Raw genomic sequence first — 24,034 nt, 5'->3', positions numbered from 1 at the left:
CAGTGTCAGCTTCAGTTTCATCCAGGGCAGCGGTTTCTTCTATGGCAGAAGCACCCAGAAAGAAGACCTCCAAAGATCTCAGGCTGGCAGCAGTGGAATCAGAGGCAGAAGCAATAGAGGTAGTGGTGCAGGAGGTGGTTGATTGACTCCACCTGTCTTTCTTTTCTGGGAAATGTTCTTAAACTATTTCACTGATGATTTCTCCTCCTACTAATTTGTTACCTTTTTATAATCCACTATCTGAATATTTTGTCTATTAGACCAATATTCTAATTTTCTTTTATTTAGTAAGTGTCTATTTTTAAATATATTTGCTCTATTTTTTAAAGATTTCCCTAACTTTATCTTTCAACTTCTCCATTTAGTCTTTCCATTTATAGCATATTGCATATTACAAATTTCTAGAGACTTTCTGATTTCTAAAATACATAAATATACAATGTATGCCCTTTAGCCAATAAATTTCATAGAATTTTACATATATATGTGAAAATGTATATATTCTATTATATTTAACAATATTATTGAGTGGTGATCTCTTGTAAAGCTGTACTCCTTGCATTATTTTTCTGTCTTCTAAGTTAATCCACATTACTGTCTAAACTGATGTTTTGTGTTTTCATTCATGGCCTTGCTCACTGACTTTATTTCATTAATTAATTAATATCAAGGATTAAACCCAGGGAGGCTTAACCACTGAGCCACATCCCCAGCTCTTTTTATTTTGAGACAGGGTCTCACTAAGTTGCTGAGGCCTTGCTAAATTGCTGAGGCTGGCCTTGAATTTGCCATCCTCCTGTCTCAGTCTCCCTAGCCTCTGGGATTATAGGCATACATCACCATGCCTGGTTTCACTGACTTCTCTTAAAAAGGCTCTTTTAAACTGTTGGGGGAGCAAGATTGTGGCATATGAACTCTGTTTAGTTAGTGTTCTCCTTATGAATATAGCAGTAGCAGTATATAGTCTTTTCTGTGTACATCTAAGTTTAGGTTTGCTACTCATTTATGGAAACTGAACAATAAAGCCAGGCATGGTGGTGCACACTTGTAATCTTAAAAGGCTTAGGCAGGAGGATTGTAAATTCCAGGCCAGTGGTAGCAATTTAACAAGAACCTGTTTCAAAAATGAAATAAAAAGGGCTGGGGATATAATTCAGTGGTTCAATCCTCAATATTGCAAATAAATAAATTAATTAAATAAAAAATAAAATTCAACTAAACAATAAGCTTTTAGAGATGGGTGAGACACTCACTAACACTCAATAAAGAAAATCAAGGGCTGGGGTTGTTGGCTCAAAAGTAGAGCGCTCGCCTAGCACATGCGAGGCCCTGGGTTTGATCCTCAGCACCACATAAAAATAAATAAGTAAATAAATGTATTGTGTCCAACTACAACTAATATATATATAAAGAAATTGACATTGAAATTGAAATTAAAATTGACATTGAAATTGACATTAAAAAATAGCTGTTACTTCCTGGGATTTTTAATCTGGGAAGAGCAGATTCTCAGGCTTCTTAGATATTAGTAAGGCTTTATTTTATTTTAGTACTGACTGGGGATTGAACCCTGGGTGCTCTGCCATAAGCCACATCTCCAGCCCTTTTTATTTTTTATTTATTTTTTTAAAGAGAGAGAGAGATGAGAGAGAGAGATGAGAGAGAGAGAGAGAGAGAGAGAGAGAGAGAGAGAGAGAGAGAATTTTTTTAATATTTATTTTGTAGTTTTCCGCGGACACAACATCTTTGTTTGTATGTGAAGGATCGAACCCGGGCGCACACATGCCAGGCGAGCGTGCTACCGCTTGAGCCACATCCCCAGCCCCAGACCTTTTTATTTTTAAGTTGCTGTGGGCCTCACTAAATAGCCAAGGCTGGCCTTGAACTTGTGACTCCCCTGCCTTAGCTTCTCAAATTGCTGGGATTACAGGTATGTGCCCAGGCACTCAGCCTCAGCCCTTTCTATTTTTTATTTTGACTCAGGGCCTCACTAAATTGCCCAGGCTGACTTCAAACTTGTAATTCTCTTGTCATCACCAGTTGATACTACTGAGGTTTTAAATTTTGAGCTAATGGGTTATTAGGTTCATTTTATTACATTTTATTCCTTTTGTTTTCCATACTACCTGATTATAAACCTTTGTAAACATATGATACACTTATAAAAACTAGATGTGCACTTATACAATTAAAAATTTTAGGGGCTGGGGATGTGGCTCAGGCGGTAGCGCACTCGCCTCGCATGCGTTCGGCCCGGGTTCGATCCCCGGCACCACATACAAAGATGTTGTGTCCGCCGAGAACTAAAAAATAAATATTAAACAATTCTCTCTCTCTCTCCTCTCTCACTCTCTCTAAAAAAAAAAAAAAAAAAAAAAAAAAATTTAAAGATGATTTGCAAATTAGAAAAAGGCTTCTAATTTTCTAAATAGAATTTCTTATGTTTTTGGACATTTATTGCCTTTACTAATTTTGATTGCTCCATTTTGAAACGTAACCATATATGATAAAAATTTCGTAGTACTTGCTTAATATATTTGGAATAAAAAGTAAAAGTCAGGGCTGGGGTTGTGGCTCAGTGGTAGAGGGCTCACCTAACACATGCTAAGGCGTTGGGTTCAATCCTCAGCACCACATAAAAATAAAATAAAAGGTTTTATGTCCAACTACAACTAAAAAATAAATATTAAAAAAAGAAGTAAAAGTGCTTTAAAAAACAGGTGAAATTTAACAGTGTTTTCCCCCCAATTCCCAACATAAAAAAGTCAAAACCTAAAAGATAAACAATAAATAACTTTCTTTTTTGATTTTTGGTACTGGGGATTGAACCCATGGGCACTTCACCCCTGAGCTACATCCTTAACCCCCCCCTTTTTTTTTTATTTTGAGACAGAGTCTCCCTAAGTTGTTGAGACTGGCCTTGAAATTACCATCCTCCTGTCTCAGCTTCCCTAGTTACTGGGATTACAGGTATAAACCACTATATCTGGCAGAAAATAAATAACTTTCAAAATTTTTACTGTCCAGTACTTTCAAGAGTTAATAAAGCAGGAGAGGGAATTGGTTTTATAAAACACATTTGTAAATAGGCCAAGTCATTTCATTATGATATGAAATGTGCATCAAAGAAAATTATTCTAAAAGTCTATAAAGCATGGCAGTACCACAGTTCTGGTGGATTATCATAAGAGGAACTGGCAAGAGCCCATGGAATCTGCATGTGAATTTGATTAAAATGTTTTGCTTTAAATATATACTTTGTGATGTTGAGAGGAGACTACTTCTATATAAAGAACATTAGATCAGGTAGATGCATTTGGTCAATAATGGAAAGAAGACATTTGTTCCAACTGAGAATACATAAGGATTTTTCTTTCTTTCTTTTTCTTTTTTCTTTTTTTTTTAGATTTCACGTAACATATGACCTAGTTTACCTGTTTTGTTTCTTCTTCTTCTTCTTCTTTTTTTTTTTTTTAGTGGTGCTAGGGATTGAACCTAGGGCCTAATGCATGTGAGGCAAGCACTCTACCGACTGAGCTACATCCCTAGCCCCTTCATTTTTTTTTTTTTTTTTGGTGAGTTTTTCATTCTATTCTTTGTAAATCAACAAATGAATTTTAAAAATTGTAGCAATCATAATGACACATTGCTATCCAGAAATAACAAGAGCAGGAAAAGGGAGAGAAATATCAAATTTAGTCCACTGAATAAAATTTGACTCTTATGCACAAATAAGCTTCTTTATCCTTTGCCAATCATCATCATCATTATTATACCAGAGATTGACTCCGGGGGTGCTTAACCACAGAGCCACATCCCCAACCCTTTTCAATATTTATTTTGAGTCAGGGTTTTGGTAAGTTGCTTAGGGCCTCACTAAGTTGTCAAGGCTGACTTTGAACTTGCAATCCTCCTGTCTAAGCCTCCCAAGATGCTGGGATTACAGGTGTGTGCCTGAGTATCCCGCTCTGCCAAACATTATTAAATACATAATTTGACATAAAAAATGTTACCAAAATTCATATTTGTATACAGATTAAGATTGAAAAGCTTTTCAACTCTTGTTTTTAGATTTTTTTGAAAATTTTAGTTGTGATATTCTAAATTTAAGAATAATTCTTATTAAGCCAGTTTTTCATTCACTCATCAATTAATGCATTTCTGTAATGCATGCAACATAATAAGTATTTAATAAGTGCAAAGTATATAAACAGCAAAAAGACATGGATAGATAGAATATTTGTTTATTTATTTATTTATTTATTTTTAAAATTTTTTGTACTAGGGATTGAACTCAGGAGCACTCGACCACTGAGTCACATCTTTTTTGTATTTTATTTAGAGAGAGGGTCTCATTGAGTTGCTTAGTGCCTCACCATTGCTGAGGCTGGCTTTGAACTCGCAATCATCCTGCCTCAGCCTCCCAAGTTTCTGGGATTATAGGCGAGTGCCACCTTGCCTGGCTTGTTTATTTTTTGTGGTACTGGGGATCAAACCCATGAGAGTTCTATCTGTGAAGTATATCCTCAGCTCTTCTTTTAAATTCTATTTACTTATTTATTGGTACCAGGGATTAAACCCAGTGGAGCTTAACCATTGAGCCACATTCACAGACCTTTTTATCTTTTATTTTGATTTTTAAAAAATATTTATTTATTTTTTTTTAGTTATCGGCGGACACAGCATCTTTGTATGTGGTGCTGAGGATCGAACCCGTGCCGCCGTATGCATGCCAGGCGAGTGCGCTACCGCTTGAGCCACATCCCCAGCCCCAATTATCTTTTATTTTGAGACAGGGTCTCACTATGTTGCAGAGGTTGGTCTCAAACTTGCCATCCTGCTGCCTCAGCCTCCTCACAAGCTGGGGCTGTACATTCGTACTACTGTGTTTAGCTTCTATTTTTTTTAACGTAATAATCTTCAATACTGAAAATAAAATGTTTTGAAAAGGAGAAAGAACTCTAATTTTGACTCTTTATTCACCACATAAGAATTTATTAGACTTCTGTTGTGTGATAGACTGTGCCAAGTACTTGTGGCATATAATGGTGTTAATAATGGCCAGAGTCTCTGTTCTCTAAGGGCTTTCAGTTTATCAGGCAAGAAAGGTGACTGACTAGTTACTTATTGTCATCCATGCTGCTTTGTCCTTATTAAAATATAAATTATTTCTATGATTAAAGAGTATAAACTTGCTTTCAAAGAAAGAAAGAAAGAAAGAAAGAAACAAACAAACAAACAAAGGTAACAAGCAATTACAATAAAGTAAGATAGGGTCCAGATGGAGAAAGGACTGGGATCTGTGACAGAGGAGGGTATCATAAGTCACTGAGGATGCAATGCACCATTCCCAGGAGGGAGTATTTTAAACTGAGATCTTACAATAAAAAATCATACTATGAAAAAAAAAAAAAAGGAATCACACTATGCATCTATAATAATAATAATAAGACAGGAATTATAATGATAATAATTACATACATTTTATAAACTTGACATTTATCAGGTAATTATATTAATAAACTGATGTATTAACATGATCATCAAGTCTGCATCATTATCTCCACTTTAAAGAAGAACAAACATGTTTAGAGATGAGAAGGTGTAACTGGAATTCTAACCCCTTGAGTCAATGTATATGGAGTTTAGACTTATTTCAAAAAAGTATAAATATATAAAGTTTAATCTTCCCTGCATGTATGTTTACTTTTGGTTTTGTAGTACTGAGGATTAAACCCAGGAGAACTCTACCACTGAGCTACATCCCCAACCCTTTTCATCTTACCTTTTTTTTTTTTGCGGGGGTGGGGGTGGGGGGGACATTACCTTCATTTAGAGACAGGCTCTTGCTGAGTTGCTTAGGGCCTGTTTAAATTGCTGAGGCTGGCTTTGAACTCATAATCCTCCTGCCTCAGCCTTCTGAGCTGCTGGAATTCAGTCATGCCTCATCGTACCTGGCTCAATTTATCTTTTGAGGCAAGGTCTTGCTAAATTGCCCAGGCTAGCCTCGAACCTGTGATCCTTCTGCCTTAGCCTCCCATATGACTGGGATTACAGGTGTGAGCCACTGCACAGCCTCACAAGTTAATTTAAAAAGCATGCTTGTCTAGCACTTGTGAGGCACTGGGTTCTATCCTCTAAAAATAAAGAAATGAAAGTATTGTGCCCATCTACAACTAAAAAAAAATTTAAAAAGAGAGAGAAACAAAGTTGTATAATACTTAATTAGTTAGGAAATCTCAAAGCATACTTGAAAACATGTAGGCTTGCCGGGCCCCATGGCATTCCCAGTGGCCCCACAAGCTGAGGCAGAAGGATGGGGAGTTCAATGCCAGCCTTTGTAATGGCAAGGCACTAAGCAACTCAGTGAGACCTTGTTTCTAAATAAAATAAAAAATAGTGCTGGGTGTGTGGCTCAGTAGCCGAATGCCCTGATTTCAATCTCTAGTACCAGAAAACAAACAAACAAAACAAAACAGAAAACAGGTAGGCTCATTTCATCCATCAAATACATTGTTATTCCAAGACAAAAGGTAAGGGTTTGGGGGTATTGTCCATAAATTTAATATTTCAAAATAATTTCTTGATTCAACTTTAAGAGTTTATCTATAAAGCCACTTGGATAAGGATCCCTGAGGTGAAAACTAATTTAAGAAAAAGAAGTTGAAGCCAGACATGGTAGTTCAGGCCTGTAATCTCAGCAACTCTAGAGGTTGAGGCAGGAGGATCATAAGTGATCCTCAGCAACAGCAATTTAGAGAGGGCCTAAGTAACTTAGTGAAATCCTGTCTCAAAATAAAAATAAAAAGATCTGGGGATGCATCTCAGTGGTAAAGTGTCCCTGGTTTCAATATCCAGTACCCAAAAGGGTGTGTGTGTGGGGGGGTAAAGCTAGGGATATAACTCAGTGGTAGAGGGCTCCTGAGTTTATTCACCAGTAATGCTAAATAAATAAATAAATTTAAATAGAAATATGTTGGTACTCCACAGTTTTGGCCAAGTTAACTAACCTCATGGCCACAGCTTTATACCACAAAAGATTATTGTGAAAAACAAAATATAACAATGTCCTTTGTAAACTTAAAAGTTATTTAAGTTTATCTCCCTATCCAACTTTCTCTTGCTTTCTGAGGGTTGGCACCATATTTTATTTCTCTTTCTGCTCCCAATACCTAGTAAATAATACAGTAATCAAGGCATATCAGCCCTATTAAATTATTTCCAATTATATAACAATTGTGCATTGTTGAATGGGGAAGGGGGGTAGTTTGCTGTTACTAGCTTGGCTCCATGATCAGCTCTACATTTCTCTCTTCTCCATTTTAGACTTCATTATGAGATTGATGCAGAGGAAGCTGTTGGTTTTGTACAATTTTGGAAAACTGCTAAAGTAAATTACAATAACTTGACACTAATATTCTCAGGCATTCTGACCCAAATTTACATATTTCAGAATTAACTGAGATAATGTGGGAAGGCACAGAAGCAGTATTTTGCTTTTGTTTGTGGTACTAGGGCTTCAACCCAGGAGTGCTCTCCGACTGAGCGCCACCCACAGCCCTTCTTTAGTTTTGAGACAGGTCTCTCTAATTAGGGTTGCTGAGGCTGATGTTGAATTTGTAATCCTCCTGCCTCATCCTCCCAACTTACAGGCATGTTCTACCATGCCTTGCTAGTTTGGTATCCTCTTGAGGCCAGACTTGTCCAAAGACTTGTGGGACCAGAACTCCTTGTGGGGGTCAGGTACATCAGGAGGGCCTGAGTCCCAGGAGCTACATCGTAGCACTTCTTATTTTATTTTGTGGTAGGCTCTCTCTAAGTTGCTAAGGTTGCCCTGAAATGTGCGATCCTTCTGCTTCAGCCTTCTGAGTAACTGTCATTACAGATATGAGCCACTGTGCTGGCTAAGCAGTGTTTCTTAGGGATGCAGCAGGTTTATGTTACCTTATGGGTGCTGTGACTTTGAAAGGCTTTTTGTAACCAGACCTTCTGACTTCAACAACAGTTTTCATAAAGTCCGCTTCTCTGGCAATTGATTTTGTCTAACCTCACAGCACTCCTCAAATTAAGGAACTTTCATTTGGTTATGTTTTATCTTTTTTCAACATGAACATATCATGGGAAATCAAAAACAATTACTGAGTAGTTAACAAATGGTCAATGTTACATTCCTATGCTTCTTCATATTCTGAGTTTTGGCAAAGTAAACCACATTGAAAACCTTAAACCAGCAGGGTGTGGTGGCGCACGCTGTATTCCAAGCGGCTCAGGAGGCTGAGCCAGGAGGATTTTGAGTTCAAGTCCAACTTTATCAATTTAGCAAGACCCTGTTTCAAAATAAAAAAAAATAAAAAGGCCTGGGGATGTGGCTCAGTGGTAAAGCACTCCTGGGTTGAATCCCCAGTATCAAAACTAACAAAAACAAGAGAGAGAGAGAGAGAGAGAGAGAGAGAGAGAGAGAGAGAGAGAGAGAGAGACCCTTCCTTTAAGCACTTTATAGTTTAACTGAAAATGTAATGGAAAGGACTAAGAGCATTTTCAAAGCAACAGGTAAGTAAATGTGTGTGTCCTTCAAACTTCTAAAAAATATTAACTCACAGAAAAGAAATGCATTTTACACAGTGACCAAGCATACATATACACAAAAATAACAACAAAAAAACGTTTCATGAAACAATATACACTTTTTCTTTGTCCCCAGAAATGAATCCAGGACAGAGTAACCACTGAGTCACATCCCCAGCCCTTTTCTATATTTTATTTAGAGATAGATCTCACTAAGTTGCTTAGGAACTTATTAAGGCTGGCTTTGCTGAGGCTGGCCTTGAACTTGTGATCCACCTGCCTCAGTCTCCTGAGCTGCTGGAATTACAGGTGTGCACCACCATACCCAGCTGTACTTTGATTTTTTTTTTATTCCATCCTCTTTCACTGTTTTTTGGTCAATTTTTTAAAATTCTGGAATCAGCCAAGGAAACTTAGCTTCTGATCCATCTGGGTCATGACCTGTTGTTTGGAAAATATTGATTTTATTAGATTACTAATAACATTCTTTTGTTTAATCTGTGATAACATGCCTACTATGCTGCCACTTTCTGGGTCCATGAAATTTATAGATAATATAAAAATTAAATATTCACAAGCAATCATTATGTGGGAGTCAGAAACTGATTCATAGAAATAAAGTTAAAAAGGCTATGAGTATCTAGAAAACAATATTCTAAGGCCCAATGAACTAGGCAAAGTCAACTAGAAAACTGTGGAACAAGAGTGGTAAAGAAAGCATTGTCCCTAGGAGCAGGGAGGATAAAGTATCATTTAATGAAACAGGAGCAGACTTGGAAACAGAGAGGGAAAGTGGCTGGTTCAGGATATCTGAGATGTGGAATCTGTGAATAGAAGCCAGGGAGAAAGCAATTTGACCTAAACTTGTGGACTTGGAATGACTCAAAAATACTTGGTAAAACTGCAGATAAAGAAGATAAAATAATCAAGCTAATATAGAGATTTTGAGGTTGAGTGTGGTGACATACATTGATAATCCCAGTGACTTGGGAGGCTGAGGCAGGAGAATCACAAATTCAAGGTCAGCCTCAGCAATTTATCAAGAATTTGTCTCAAAATAATAATTAAAATATAGCTGGGGGTTAAACACCCATGGGTTCAATTCCCAGGTTATTTGTGCATTATCATTATACATAATAGTGGGATTTATTTTGCCATATTTGCATATGACATAACATAATTTGGTCAATCCCATTCCCCAGTACTTTTCCTTTCCCCTCTGCATATCCTCTATTTTACAAATAAACAATAGAGCAAAAGGTTCCATCACCTTGTACCTGTTTGAGTCCCTGACTGAGGATCAGAATGCCTGCAGGTTGACACTGTCCACATAGCTTTCTGTTTCTCAAGGTTCTGAAAGCTACGACTTCCCAGCCTTCAAGCCTAGCAGTGGCAATAGAGCCTCAAACCTTACTTTGTGCTCTGCCCGCCTCCACATGGTTTCCTTGTCTTCTGAGAACTTTTCTTGTCTTCTAATAATCCTTTAAAAATTGTTCCTTTCAAAGTAGCTCCTTAAATTACCCAATATGAGTATGTCATCTATTCCCTGCCAATCCTCAATGATAAGATCCTTTGTGATTCTGCTGTTTTTTTAAGCTTCTCCTAAATAATTTACAAATAAATCAGAAATTTTTTCTAGCATATCCATGATATATTTTTCCCTAATGTACTGAAAAAATATTTGTTTGCTTGTGTGTGTGTGTGTTTCTGTATTGGAAAAGGAACAAAGGAAGGAAAAGGTGGGTAAAAGAAAGATAGATGAAAATAAAAAACTGAAAACAAACCAGGAGACAAAAGGAAATTAAGATCATAAAGGTGAACAGTGGAGTTTAGCAGTTAAGGACTCCATGTGGTGAACTGAGATCCTCCATGGCCACTGGCTATTGTATGACATTGAAAAAAATCACCTTCCTTTGTCTAAAAACTGTTGTAAATAATACTTCCTATGTCAAAGTAGTGTTGTAAGGATTCATGAAAAAAAAAATTGTATCCATTCTTGACAAATTTAGGTCTTCTGTAATTGCTATTTATTTATTTATTTTCCTTTCCCCCAGCATTATTGAGATTACTAAAATAATGTGAATTTTGTTTCTGTATTTTCATTGACATTAGGTTAATTTAGAATTTGAATGAATGTGAAAATCTCCTAGATGGACTCACATCTGTAATCCCAGTAACTCAGGAGGCTGAGGCAGGAGAATAACAGGTTCTAGGCCAGCCTCAGCAACTTAGCTGGGCCCTGTCTCAAAATAAACATAAAAAGGGCTGGGGATGTTGCTCAATGGTATAGCACCCCTGGGTTCAATTACTGGTACCAAAAAAAAAAAAAAAAAAAAAAAAGAAAGAAAGACATTTTTTCTTCAGTAATGTTATTTTGGTTTGTTTCTTCATTCATTAGTTGAATAAATAAAGAAAAACCATCCAGGTGTGGTGCTATATACCTATTATCTAAGAAACTCTGAAGGCTAAAGCAGAGCATCACAAATTCAAGGCCAGCCTCAGCAGTTTAGCAAGGCCTTAAGAAATTTAGTAGGTAGACCCTGTCTCAAAATTAGACAAAAAACAAAGAAAAGGGCCAGGAATGTAGTTCAATGATAAAGCACTCCTGGCTTCAATCTCCAGTGCAAAAAAAAAAAAAAAAAAAAAAAGGAAGGAAAAGAAGAAAACAACATATGCAGAAGGTATATGTTTATGATGTTTTGACTCATGCTTTTTCAACTCCTTGATGATGTGAAAGCAGTAAACATTAGTAGAAACTATATTTCAAATTTTAAATTTGGCTCTTTTCCCAGCCTAGCAATATAGCAGTATGATACAGTTTTCTGATACTGAGCAGTAGCAATGAGCGCAGCTCCCAGAAAACCATGAGATAATGAAGGTAAACAACTGATACTCTGTGGTGTGCGATGTTGCTAAGCAAGGGTAGGTCATGTTGCTAAGCGAGGATAGGTCAGTAGGTAAGGTATATTAAATGCATGTTCAACTTACAATTGTGTGTTTGTGTGTATGTGTGTGTGTGTGTGTGTGTGTGTGTGTGTGTGTTTTGCTGGAGATAAAATCCAGGGACTCACATGTGCTAGGCACATGCTCTACAGCTGAAGTACATCCCTCGGTCAACTTAAATATTTTCAGTTTGTAAGGAGTTCATCAAAATGTAACCGCATCATGAGTCAAGGATCTTTGCATCTGTATACAATATACAAAGATACATATAAGCTTATATGTAAATATATGTATTTCAGAATCCAGCATTTACAGAGTGACAGGTGAATGAAGGCATGATACAGAATTTATCTTCCTATGTGCAATAGCTCTCTATTACATCATTTATGTTATTCCATTATGTTATGTGTGAGTACTTCCTTCAGTAAGTCCTTCCTTCAGTATGACTGCTTATGTGCAAGATATATACAGCATTTTCCTTTTCTTTCATTCCTCTCTTCTTCCCTCCCTCCCTCTCTTCCTTCCTTCCTTTTTTTCTTTTCCTTCCTCCCCCCTCCCTCTCTTTCCCTTCTTTTCTCTCTCTCTCTCTCTCTCTCTCTCTCTCTCTCTCTCTCTCTCTCTCTCTCTCTCTCTCTCTCTCTCTCTCTCTCTCTCTCTCTCTCTCTCTCTCTCTCTCTCTCTTCTACCAGGGATTGAACCCAGGGATGCTTAACCACTGAACCACATCCCCAACCTTTTTTTTTTCTCCCACTTTGAGACAGGGTTTCACTAAGTTGCATAGGGCCTCCTTAAGTTGCTGAGGCTGACCTTGAACTTGTGATCCTCCTGCCTCAGCCTCCTGAGTTGCTGTACACAGGCATGTTCACTATATCTGGCAGCATATACAGCATTTTGAAAACTTTGTTTTAGCATTTAAAATCAAATCAAATCAAATATACAGTGCATCATGTAGTAGAGAAAATCTTCCAGTATAAATTTAGGAACAATTAAACATGATTGAATCTTCTCCTTGAATCGAATGGTATTCGTATACATTTCTTAAAGACATTTCAAAAATACTGTTTGTACTCATAAATTTAAAAAATCTGTCTTCTAATTGTGAACCATATAAGCTGCCTTTTTGATGATGAAAAATATTAAATCATTAAAGTGAGCCACTCTTGTAAAAAGGGAAACAATTTTTTAATTAAAAAGAGATTTTGAAACAATCATTTGACCCCTTGGTTTATTCAGTTTCAATGCAGTAAATGCCCCTGCTTTGGAATATTTTCAGTACTTTGTTCAGCAAATTAGCTAAGCCAGTTGGGCTAAGATTCAAAGGCTCAATTCAGTTTGTAATTTGTTATATTCGAATTTCCTTCACAGGTTTCTTCTTCTGTCATCTGATAGCCACATTGCAAAAGATAAAACCTCTCTCAAATGTGTAACAGAAACCATTTTCTGTCAAATCCATATTTCTGGTTTAAGTTTTGTGATTTATTCTTCAGAAAATTTTGTGGTATCATAAAATGTGCATAGTAGTCTGTTTATTCTGGTGTTATCTGTCACTAATTCTGTTTTTTTAATTTGTTTTAATTAGTTACACATGACAGTACAATGATCTTGACATATTATACATTGAAATCAGATTCTGTTTTTGTTTTGAGCAAATAAAAACACCTCACTGTCACTTTCCTCAGTTAGGAAAGAAGTTTCCTTTGCTAATTTTTTTCTGCTACAGTTGTTTGATTTAAACTTGAATTAAGGATGTTTCAGCAATTTTTTGAAACCTGTGATAACAGAAGCTAAATGTAAGTTTCATGGCAATGGGAATTTTTGTTTTATTCACTGATATCTTCCAAGTATATTCCTGGCACACTGTGAAAGTTCAATAAGCATTTTTTTTTTTTAAGGTGTAGGCAGTGGAACCCAGGGCCTCAGCTACGCAGTTCTGTAAGCATTTTTTCAATGTAATACTTTTTAGCTGTAACAAATATACATTATACACTTCGTTCTTTGGCACCAATAAGATTCTTTTATTTTTTAGTGTCAGAATCAAACCCAGGGCCTCACACATGCCAAGCAAATGCTCTACCACTGAGTCATGTCCCTAGACCTACCTACATTGGTTAGAATGAATCAGATTAGTGTGAAAATCTCTTCTAGATTTGCTAATGCATTTCATTCATTCATTCATTCTTTCTTTTTTCGATTCTGGGGACTGAACTCAGGGGCACTTAACCACTGAGCCACATCCTTACCCCTTTTTATTTTGAGACAGGGTCTGGATAAATTGTTTAGGCTTTGCTAAATTGCTGAGGCTACCCTCAAACTTGATTTTTAAAAAATATTTTTTAGTTGTCAATGGACCTTTATTTTTTATGTCTTTACACACAGTGCTGAAAATTGAACCCAGTGCATAATATATGCTCAGTAAATGCTCTACCATTGAGCCACAACCTCAGCCTGCTTGAACTTTTGTTTTGGCCTCTCAAATCCCTGGGATTACAGGTTTTTAAAACCATATCCAGTCTACTAATGCATTTTAGAAGTATTTCCTATCTGGAAGTAATCTCAGTGATTTGGGAGGCTGAGGCAGGAGGATCACAAGTTTAAGACCAATCTTAGAAATTTAATGAGACCCTCTGTTTCAAAATAAAAAAATATAAAGTGCTGGGGATGTAGGTCAAGTGGTAAAATACCCATGGGTTCAATCCTCAGTCCCAATAAATAAACAAATAAATAAAAATTTCCCCCTAAATTTACTGGTCACAGTAGCAGTAATTCTAATTCCAGTCTCAAGAGGTGGAAGCAGGTGGATCAAAAGTTCAAGGACAACATCAGCAATTTAGCAAGACCTCAGCAATTTAGCAGAAATCCTGTCTCAAAATAAAAAGGACTGGGGATGTAGTTCAACAGCCACTGGATTCAATCCCCAGTATTGAAATCAAAGCAAAAAACAAAACAAAACAAAAAAACTCCCTAATTTTGCAAATGCTTTTGCAAGTATAAATTCAAACTTAAATCAAACTCATTACATTAAGAAAAAAAGTCATTTATTTGTTTTGGCATTAAGAATTGAACCCAAGGCCTTGTGCATGTTGTGTGTCCTCTACCACTGAGCTACACCCCTAAACCCTTATTACATTTCAAAATAATCTGCAAAGTATGAAGAGGTTGTGTTGTATATTAGTATAAAAATGCGAAAGAGTATAATTTATTTAAGGTTTTAAAAAGACACTGAGATATTCAAGCCAAGTTTATGACCTTCTAAGAAATCTATTTATGAAATAAAAAAAGAGAAAGAAATGTATTTACTGTTTGCAAAGTCCCTGAAGGCTTTTCTGTTTTCTTTTTGTTAGTGTGCTTCAATTAAACTCAACATGGTAGGAAATACTGTTTAACAAAAGTTCCTTAGACACGTACACCAAATGTTATTTATTGCTGCACTTGACTGATATCTAGCCTGGCATTGTGCTAATTGGCAACAAATAACAGTGTCCATTCCTTTGCAGGCTCTTGCACTGCCAAATCACGGAGGCCATTTACAACTAGCTGCCTAGGAAGAGCAAGGGCACAACAGCAAACACGTTGACAAATTACTTGAAAACAATTTGGAATTAAAATTTAAATGCATCCTTTGCATTTAAACCCAACTAGAGTGGGTTTTCATGATGCTTGTTGACCTAAGGACTTTATGAAGTTTGGAAAACTAGTAACTGAACTTTCATGCATGAAATCCACACCTAAAAAGAGCAGATCAGGACTCCATAAGAAGTCTAAAAATACTCTCTGATGACTTTGGACCTTGATTCTATTACAATATTCTTCTTAGGTTGAAAAATTAAGAATTATTGCTAATGCAGACTAATGTGTGAGGGAGATTTGGTGTCAACGTTCCGATTGTTGACCCATGAACCACAAGGAATATTTAATATCTTATGTAAAACTTATCATATTTCTGCTTCCTTTCTGCTGAATGAGAAAACCTATTTATAGACTACATAACATGAAAGGCATGGCAGAGTTTTCTTTCAGGCAATAAAAATGTAATGCAAGCCTTCCCTTGTAAAGAAAAACAAATGGCTTGACAAGTGATTCTGTAACTGTTTAAAACAGGATCACTTATGAAAACAGATCTTTTAGTCTTCTACTGGGTTGGGAAAATGAGCAACACCTTAGTGGTTGTTATTCCTCACAATTATCACACAGACGTGTTTCCCCTGAGTAATGGAAGCACAAGACTGGAAAGGTGGATTCTAACATTGAATAAATGGTTACTGATAGCCACATGTGTGAGCAGATGGAAGAAAGGAAGGATGGAAGGAAGGAGGAAGGGAGGGCATAAAGGAAAGAGAGGGAGGGAGACAGAGAGAAAAAAGGAATCAAGGAAAGAAGAAAGGAAGAGCCATAAGGAAAAATTGAAATTATGGCATCTACAGGAAAATGGATGGAACTTGAGATCATTATGTTAAGTGAAATAAGTTAAACTCAGAAGGTCAAGGGTCATATGTTTTTTCTCATATGTGGAAGGTAGAGAGGAAAAAGGAAAAGAAAGGTAGGGAGGAGGAAATCTCTTGAAAATCAAAGGGAGAGCAGTAGAAGGAAGGGACCAGGGGGTAGAAGAAGAGAAGGAAGGTGGGGAAGCTGGGGAGTGGATATTGACCAAATTATATTGTTATATTGTATGCAAGTACGAATGTGGAATCACAAATTCCATCATTACAGATAATTATAATGGATCAAAAAATGTGGATAGTGAAACACATTTTTAAAAAGGCAGGAAGGAACAATAAACTTCACCTGAAACCATCTTGCATTCTCAATTAGATTGGTCATCCTGTATATTTGTTTTTTGCAGTTCCATTTTGAAACATGACACATTTATGAAGGGCATGTTTAAGATAATATCTTTGTAGGCGGTGATCTATTTGTTCAATTGGTATCTTATTATTAATGTGCTAGACAATTCTCTATATGTAATTAAAGTAAGCGATCATATATAGAGGCTAGCTGAGAAAACTTGTTGTGCTAAGCATATACTCTTTGACTTACTTTTAAAAATTTTATAGAAAGATGTGACTAAAAAAAAAAGAAAGATGTGACTAAAGGAATGTTTATTATTCATCCAGTATTTTTATTAAAAGCTAAACACTGGAAGGAATCTAAATGTCCATTAATAGATATGATCTAATAAATTCTATGCACTTTACTATTGAATGTTATACAGTTGTTAAAATGAGCTTTATAGCCAGGTGTGATGGTACATCCCAGTGACTCAGGGCTGAGAGAGGAGGATCAAGTTTGAAGCCGGCCTCAGTAAGTTAACAAGGCCCTCAGCAACTTGGTGAAACCCTTTCTCAAAAAACAAAAAGAGTTGGAAATATAGTTCAGCAGTAAAACACCATGGATTAAATCCTGAATACTACTACTTCCAATAATAATGATAATAATAATTGTTATAATAATAAAGATTAGTTGTCTTTTTTTAAAAATGAGCTCTGTGAAGACTTAGAAAAACTTCAAAACAAATTATAAACTAAAAGTGGGAGTCACAGAACAGTATATATACAATTATTGACTTATGTAACATTTTAAAGTTATAGTGTATGTGTATGCAAATACGTACAAAAAGGAAAAGAACTTTTAGAATGTTTTGTAATATAATATGTATTCACGAGTTACTTACTAACTCGAAAATAGCAGTTATATTTGGGTTCAAATTGGTTCATGGTGTGTTTAGTTTGCTTCTGGGTACAAAATCATTGCCCTTTTTTTGAGTTGTTTTGTTTCTTGTTAGTTTTAAGGCAGATACATTACAGTTACTACCTTAACCATATGAGCATTCCATCTAATTTTTTTTTAATTTCCAGAAAATAAAATCTATCAATCTCTGAAAAAAACTCACTGAGGGAGGTTTAAAGAGAAAAATCTGAGAATTCTGTCCTTGGTTTGGGGATAAGTTTCTCAATACATTTATTTTACATTTTGCAGTGCTGGGAACTGAACTCTGGCCCTTGTACATACTAAGCCAGTATTTACCACTGAGCCACAACCACAGCCCTTAGTACTTTTAAGAATAATTCCTTATTACTATATTTATTCCTAATCCATCAATTCAGTAGGTTTCTGAACATTCTTATGCAGGAAGCCTTTCTCTGAGGCTGTGAAGACACTGAACTTCACCTTCTTAACCAGGACCACTGAAAATTTTTAAAGAGGAATCAAGCACAAAATTAGCAACTCTCTCCCCATACAGTAAGCAGGATACCAGGAAGAGAAAAATAGAATTTAAGCATCAATTAATTATGATTTTTGTGGAGAGGGTGTTATGGGGATTGAATCTAGAGGGCTTTAGCTACTGAGCCACATCCCTAGCTCTTTTTATTTCAAGACAGGGTCTCACTAAGTGGCTTAGGTAACTTACTGAGGCTGACTTCGAACTTGCCATCCTTCTGTCTCAGTCTCTAAAACCATGGGATTATAGGCCTATGCCACCATACCCCGAAGTTACATAGACTTGAACTATCAGTGCACTTAGCTGCAGATAACCTAAAACTATGACTCGATTGACTTTAACAATACAGAAAATGCATAATTTCACGTAGCAAGAATTTTTTCCAAGAGGATTCTCTGGGAAGGTGACGGGGCTCTAACAGAGATTCTGAGAAGTCATCTTTTCATTTCTAGCAGTAGCTAAATAGTGGATCCAGAGCTATAACAGAAGGCAAGACCCATGTCATGAGGGTTGCCGTTGGAAGGGTCCAGCAGGATGGTTTCCAAAGAATCTGTGAAACCATCTTTAAAAAATGACTCAGCTTTACACATCTGCCAAAACCAGAGAGTGCAAAGCTGTCTTAAAATAGTATCAGTCAAGGAAGAACTTTCTGCTTCCCTTTTCTCTCCTGCCTCTAGTGCTCCAACAAAGAGGGGTCAGCAACAGCAGCTGAGAATGTGAGAGGAGTGAACAAACATGAAAGAAGCAGCTCACCACATTGTGTTTTGCCAAGTCCGGTGGCCTGCCCACAGTTACGACCTAACTGCGGAAAGTAGTGAGTGGGGGGGGGGGGATCCTGTTTTTAATGAAAGCTGAAATGTTGATTAACATCACTGTCTGGGCTTTGGAGTGTCATCTTCTAGTCTGTGCAATGTGATTTAAAACAGCAATTTAACTTTTTATTTCCTAAGCATGAGGAGAACAGTTAAAGGAGAGCCTAGGTTATTTTCCAAGGACCTTGGAAGAGGTTTCTTTATTAAATATATTAAATATTAAAATACATTAAATATATTTTTCTGAGGGAGAAAGGAAAATAATGATTTCTTAAGTTCTCTGATTAGGCTTCCTCCCTATTTGCTTCTGTGCACAATCAGTTAAACATGTGCAGTCATCTCTATTCTATTTTTTTTCACAGCCTGTTTTTTGTGTTTTATTTTACTTTATTTTAAAAATTATTTTTTAAAATTTATATATGAAAGCAGAATGCATTAGAATTCCTATTACACATCTAGAGCACAATTTTTCATATCTCTGGTTGTATACAAAGTATATTCACACCAATTCGTGTCTTCATACATGTACTTTGGATAATAATGTCCATCACATTCCACCATCATTGCTAACCCCATGTCCCCTCCCCTTCCTCCTCTATTCTTAAAAAAAAAAGAAAAAAAGAAAAAAAGAAAGAAAGAAAGAAACAAGAATCCTCCTCAGAACTGGGTGTAGTGGTACATGCTTGTAATCCCAGCAATTTGGGAGACTGAGGCAGAAGAATTGCAAGTTAGAGGGCAGCCTCAGCAATTTACTGGCCCTAAGCAACTTAGTGAGACCCTGTTTCAAAATAAAAAATAAAAAGAGCTGGGGATGTGGTCCAGTGGTAAAGCACCCTGGGTTCAATTCCCAGTAGCAACACCACCACCACCATCATCATTATCAAATATAAAACCTCTTCCTCTCCTAGTTCTGATCTAGTTATATTGATATAGTCCCCCTGCCTTTTTTTTCTTTTGAGAGCAGATTTTTTCCCCCATTTTTTTTATCAGTGCATTGTAATTGTACATATTGATGGGATTTGTTGTTATCCCCCTACTGAGAGTGGTTCAGGAATCAAACCCAGGGTCTCTGGCATTCTAGGCTTGTGACCTGCCACTGAGCTATACCCCAGCCCTTCTTCCTCTTTAGGGTCAAATTTACAGAAAAAAAATTGGCTGTGTGTCAGAGGTCTGTCAGGTCAGTTCCAGAACCGTGAATTCCTGATCTCAGCAGCAGGCACATGATTCTGACACCGCAAAACACAGTGGCCAATATCTATGAACAGCAACTGGGCTAAGGAATGCGCCTATGGCACATGCAGTGACAATTAGAATATTTACTTCAGATTGCTACTCAGAGTTTGGAAGGACTGCTGGGAAACCCAGTTTCTGGTCCTATTACCACAATGAACACACTCTTGTAAGATTCATCATTTCTAATATTTGTTACTATAAACTACATCATACTACAACTTATTGAGGCCCTTAGCAACTTAGTGAGACCCTGTGTGGAAATATAAAATAGAAAGAACTGGGACTATATAGCTCAGCGAAAAAGCACCCCTGGGTTCAATCCACAGTGCAAAAAAAAAAAAAAAAAAAAAAAAAAACAAAAACCCAAAACAAAAAAACAATCTAAATCAAATCAAGGGGTCTGGACTGTGGCTCAGTGGTAGAGTGCTTGCCTAGCAGGCATGAGGCACTGGGTTCGATCTCCAGCATAACGTAAAAATACACAAATAAAATAAAGGTATTATATTCATCTACAACTAAAAAATATTAAAACAAACAAAACAGATTTAGCTAGACACAGTGGTTCATGCCTGTAATCCCAGAGACTTAGGAGATAGAGGCCAGAGAATCACAAGTTCAAGGCCAGTCTTAGCAACTTAGTAAGACTGTGTCTCAAAAGTTAAATAAAAAGAGCTGTGATGTATCTCAGAGATAGAATGTCCCTGGGTTTGATCCCCAATACTAAAACAAAACAAAACAAAACAGCAGCAGCACTACCAGCCAGGTTTATTGAGATATAATTCACAAGTATCATGTAGTTCACTTATTTAAAGCTGTGTAACATTCAATGTGCTTTACTCTATTCATGGTTATGCAACCATCACCGCAATAAATTGTAAAACATTTTTGTCACTCCCAAAATGTAGTCCATGCTTACTAGTAGTCATTTCCCATGCCACCTCCAGTCTTATCTTTTTATTATTGAATTTTAACCATACTTTATCCAGTCTGGTTACTAGATCCTTATCAGGTATATAACCTACAAGTATTTTTCCTACTCTGTAGCTTGTCTGTTCATTTTCTTATAGTGTTCTTTGATGCATAAATGATAATGATGATGATAATGATGATGATGATGATTTTGCAGTGCTGAGGATCGAACCCAAGTCCTCCCACATGCTAGGCAAGCTATCTACCACTAAGCTACATGCCCAGCCTCATGTTTTCTATTTTGATGGTATAATTTGTCAAATTTTTCTTTGGTTGCCTGTGCTTTTAGTGTTGAATATGAGAAACCATCAAGCAAACCAATCTGAGGAAAAATTAATAAAAACCAAGGTAAAAATTTTACTTCTATATTTTATTCTAACAATTTTATAGCCTTTTAAGGTTTTACATTTATACCCATGATACATTTCATGTTAAGCTTTGTAAGTGGTGTGGGGTTGGTGTCTATATTCCTTTTAGTACCAAATGGTCTCAGTACCATTTGTAACTATTTGTTATTTTACTCATTAAATTTTACTCCAAAACGCTTGGCAATCTATTAAAAAGTCAGCTGACTGTAAATGTAGGAATATTTTTCAATGTCAATTCAAGTGGGCTGTTCTGTATGCCTGACTTTGTTCCATTAACCACACTGTCTTTATTACCTTAGCTTTGCTGTACTAAGGACAAATCCCAGAGGCTCCACTCAACCATTGAGCTACAATCCCAGTGCCCTCACCTTTTCTTTTAAGACAGGGTCTCACTAAGATGTCCAGGCTGGCTTCAAACTTGAGATCCTCTTGTCTCATCCCTCAGAGTAGCTGGGATTACAGGTGTGTGCCACCATACCTGGCTTTTATTACCTTAGCTTTATAGTAAATTTCAAAAGCTGCAGGATGAAACTTCAATTTTGTTCTTTTTTTTTTAAACTAAGACTGCTTGTTTATTTTAGGTTACTTGAATTTCCATATTACTTTTAAGATCAGTTTGTCAATTTCTATAACAACTCCAGTTGAAAATTTGATAGGGATTGTGTTGAATCTAGATTAATTAGGGGAATACTGCCACCCTAATTATACTGTCTTTCAATCTATGAACATAAGATGTGTTTCCATTTACTTAGATCATCTTAAATCTCTTTCAATAATGTTTTATAATTTTCAGTATCTGTGTTTTAGACTTTTCTTATTATATTGACTCCTTAGTATTTTAATTTTTTTTTAAAGAGAGAGTGAGAGAGGGGAGAGAGAGAGAGAGAGAATTTTTTAATATTTATTTTTTTTTAGTTCTCGGCGGACACAACATCTTTGTTGGTATGTGGTGCTGAGGATCGAACCCGGGTCGCACGCACGCCAGGCGAGCGCGCTACCACTTGAGCCACATCCCCAGCCCCATTAGTATTTTATTCCTTTTTTAAATATTTATTTTTAAGTTGTAGTTGGACACAATACCTTTATTTTATTTATTTTTATGCGGTGCTGAGCATCAAACCCATGGCCTTGTACTTACTAGGCGAGCGCTATACTGCTCAGCCACAACCCCAGCCCAGTATTTTATTCCTTTTGATGTAATTATAAATGAAATTGTCTTTATCTTTGTTTCAGATTATTCATTGCTAGGATTAGATACATAATTAAATGCACTTTTTACTTACTTTTTTTTTTTTTTTTTTAGTAACAGGAGTTGAACCCAGGGGCATTTTACCACTGAGCTACATACCTAGCCCTTCGTCCTTTTTTTTTTTATTTTTGAGACAGGGTCTTGTTAAATTGCTGAGACTGGCCTGGAATTTACAGTCCTCCTGCCTCAGCCTTCCAAGGAATTGGGATTATGGCTGGGTGCCACTGTGCCCATCCCAACTTACTATATTTTCAATTTACAATGAGTTTATGGGGACATATCCCCAACCTAAGGGAAGCATCTGTAATGATATTGTATCTTGAAATTGTACTGAACTTATTTGTTGGTACTTGTAGATTTTTAGTGGAATCCTTTGGATTTTCTACATACAAGATTGTATCATCACTGGGTATGGTGGCTCATGTCTGTAATTCCAGTGGCTGGGGAGGCTGGGGCCAGAAGATCCAAAATTCAAAGCGAGCCTCAGCAATTCATCGAGGCCTAAGCAACTTAACAAGACACTGTCTCAAAATTTCAAGATAAATAAAAAAGGGCTGGGGATGTGACTCAGTGGTTGAGCACCCCTGAGTTCAATCCCTGGTACAGAAAAAAGATAATATCAAATAGAGGTAGTTTTTCTTCTTTCTTTTCAATCTGGATAACTCTTATTCCCCCCCCCTCCCTTTTTTTTCTTTTTTTTCCTAATTGCCCTCATCAGAGCCTTTGGTTTGATGTTGAATGAAAGTGATAAAAACAGATATACTATCACTTTTTAATTTTTTTGGTACTTAGTGCATTTAACCACTGAGCCACATCCCCAGCCCTTTTTGTTTTTTTATTTTGAGACAGGGTTTCACTAAATTGCTGAGGGCCTCCCTAAATTGCTGAGGCTGGCTTTGAAATTGCATCCTCCTGCCTTAGTCTCCTGAGTCATTGGGAATACAGGCATTCAAGACTGCACCCAGCTGTCACTCTCAATCTTAGGGCAAAGCATACAGTCTTTCACCATCAATTGTCAGCTGTGGGGATTTTTGTAGATGCCATTTATCTGATTGAATAAGTTTCCTTCTGTACCTAATTTGTTAAGTGGTTTTATCATGAAAGGGCATTTGATTTTGGCAAATTTGTTCCAAATCTCTTGAAATAATCATGTGGACTTTATTTTTTTATTCAGTATGTAAGTATGTTGAATTTGATATATAATACTAAATTATCTTTAAAAATTGTAACAAATTATATTCTAAAGAGAAATTATAAAATTTTCATTTGCTCATTACCAACAATGGTTATTACTGATCTCAATTTTCTTTTATGGTGCTGGAGACTGAATCCACAGCCTTATGCATGCAATGCAAGCACTCTGCAAACTGAGCTATATCCCCAGCCCAGCAATGGTTATTATTAAATACTTGTTAATTTATCAGATTAAAACTGCTTATGTTTTACTTTTAACCACTGGGCTACATCCCCAGCATTTTTTATTTTTTATTTTGAGACAGGGTCTCACTAAATTGATTATGGCCTTGCTACATTGCTAAGACTGGCCTGGAACTTGCCATCTTCCTACCTTAGCCTTCCGAGTTGCTGGGATTATAAATGTACTCCACTGCATTCCTATCAGGAATGGAACCAAGGGGAGCTTAGTCACTAAGACACCCCTTTTTTATTATTTTATTTT

At 36.5% G+C, this 24,034-nt stretch overlaps 1 long non-coding RNA gene across 4 annotated transcripts in view; it reads left to right on the top strand.

Moving 5' to 3' along the window:
- LOC308652625 overlaps positions 1–24,034 on the top strand; it is a 56,502-nt gene continuing 32,468 nt past the window's right edge. For all 4 annotated transcript variants that reach the window (XR_014022840.1, XR_014022841.1, XR_014022842.1 and 1 more), the window contains exons 1-2: positions 1–119; positions 18,403–18,539. This is a non-coding gene — a long non-coding RNA (uncharacterized lncRNA). The remainder of the gene's footprint in view (positions 120–18,402; positions 18,540–24,034) is intronic.

The sequence above is a fragment of the Spermophilus citellus genome (assembly GCF_964194105.1).
Source record: "Spermophilus citellus genome assembly, chromosome: 7".
In the NCBI taxonomy this organism is placed as follows: domain Eukaryota; kingdom Metazoa; phylum Chordata; class Mammalia; order Rodentia; family Sciuridae; genus Spermophilus; species Spermophilus citellus.
The sequence above is the reverse complement of the archived record's forward strand: the minus strand, read 5'-3'. Positions and strand labels throughout refer to the sequence as shown.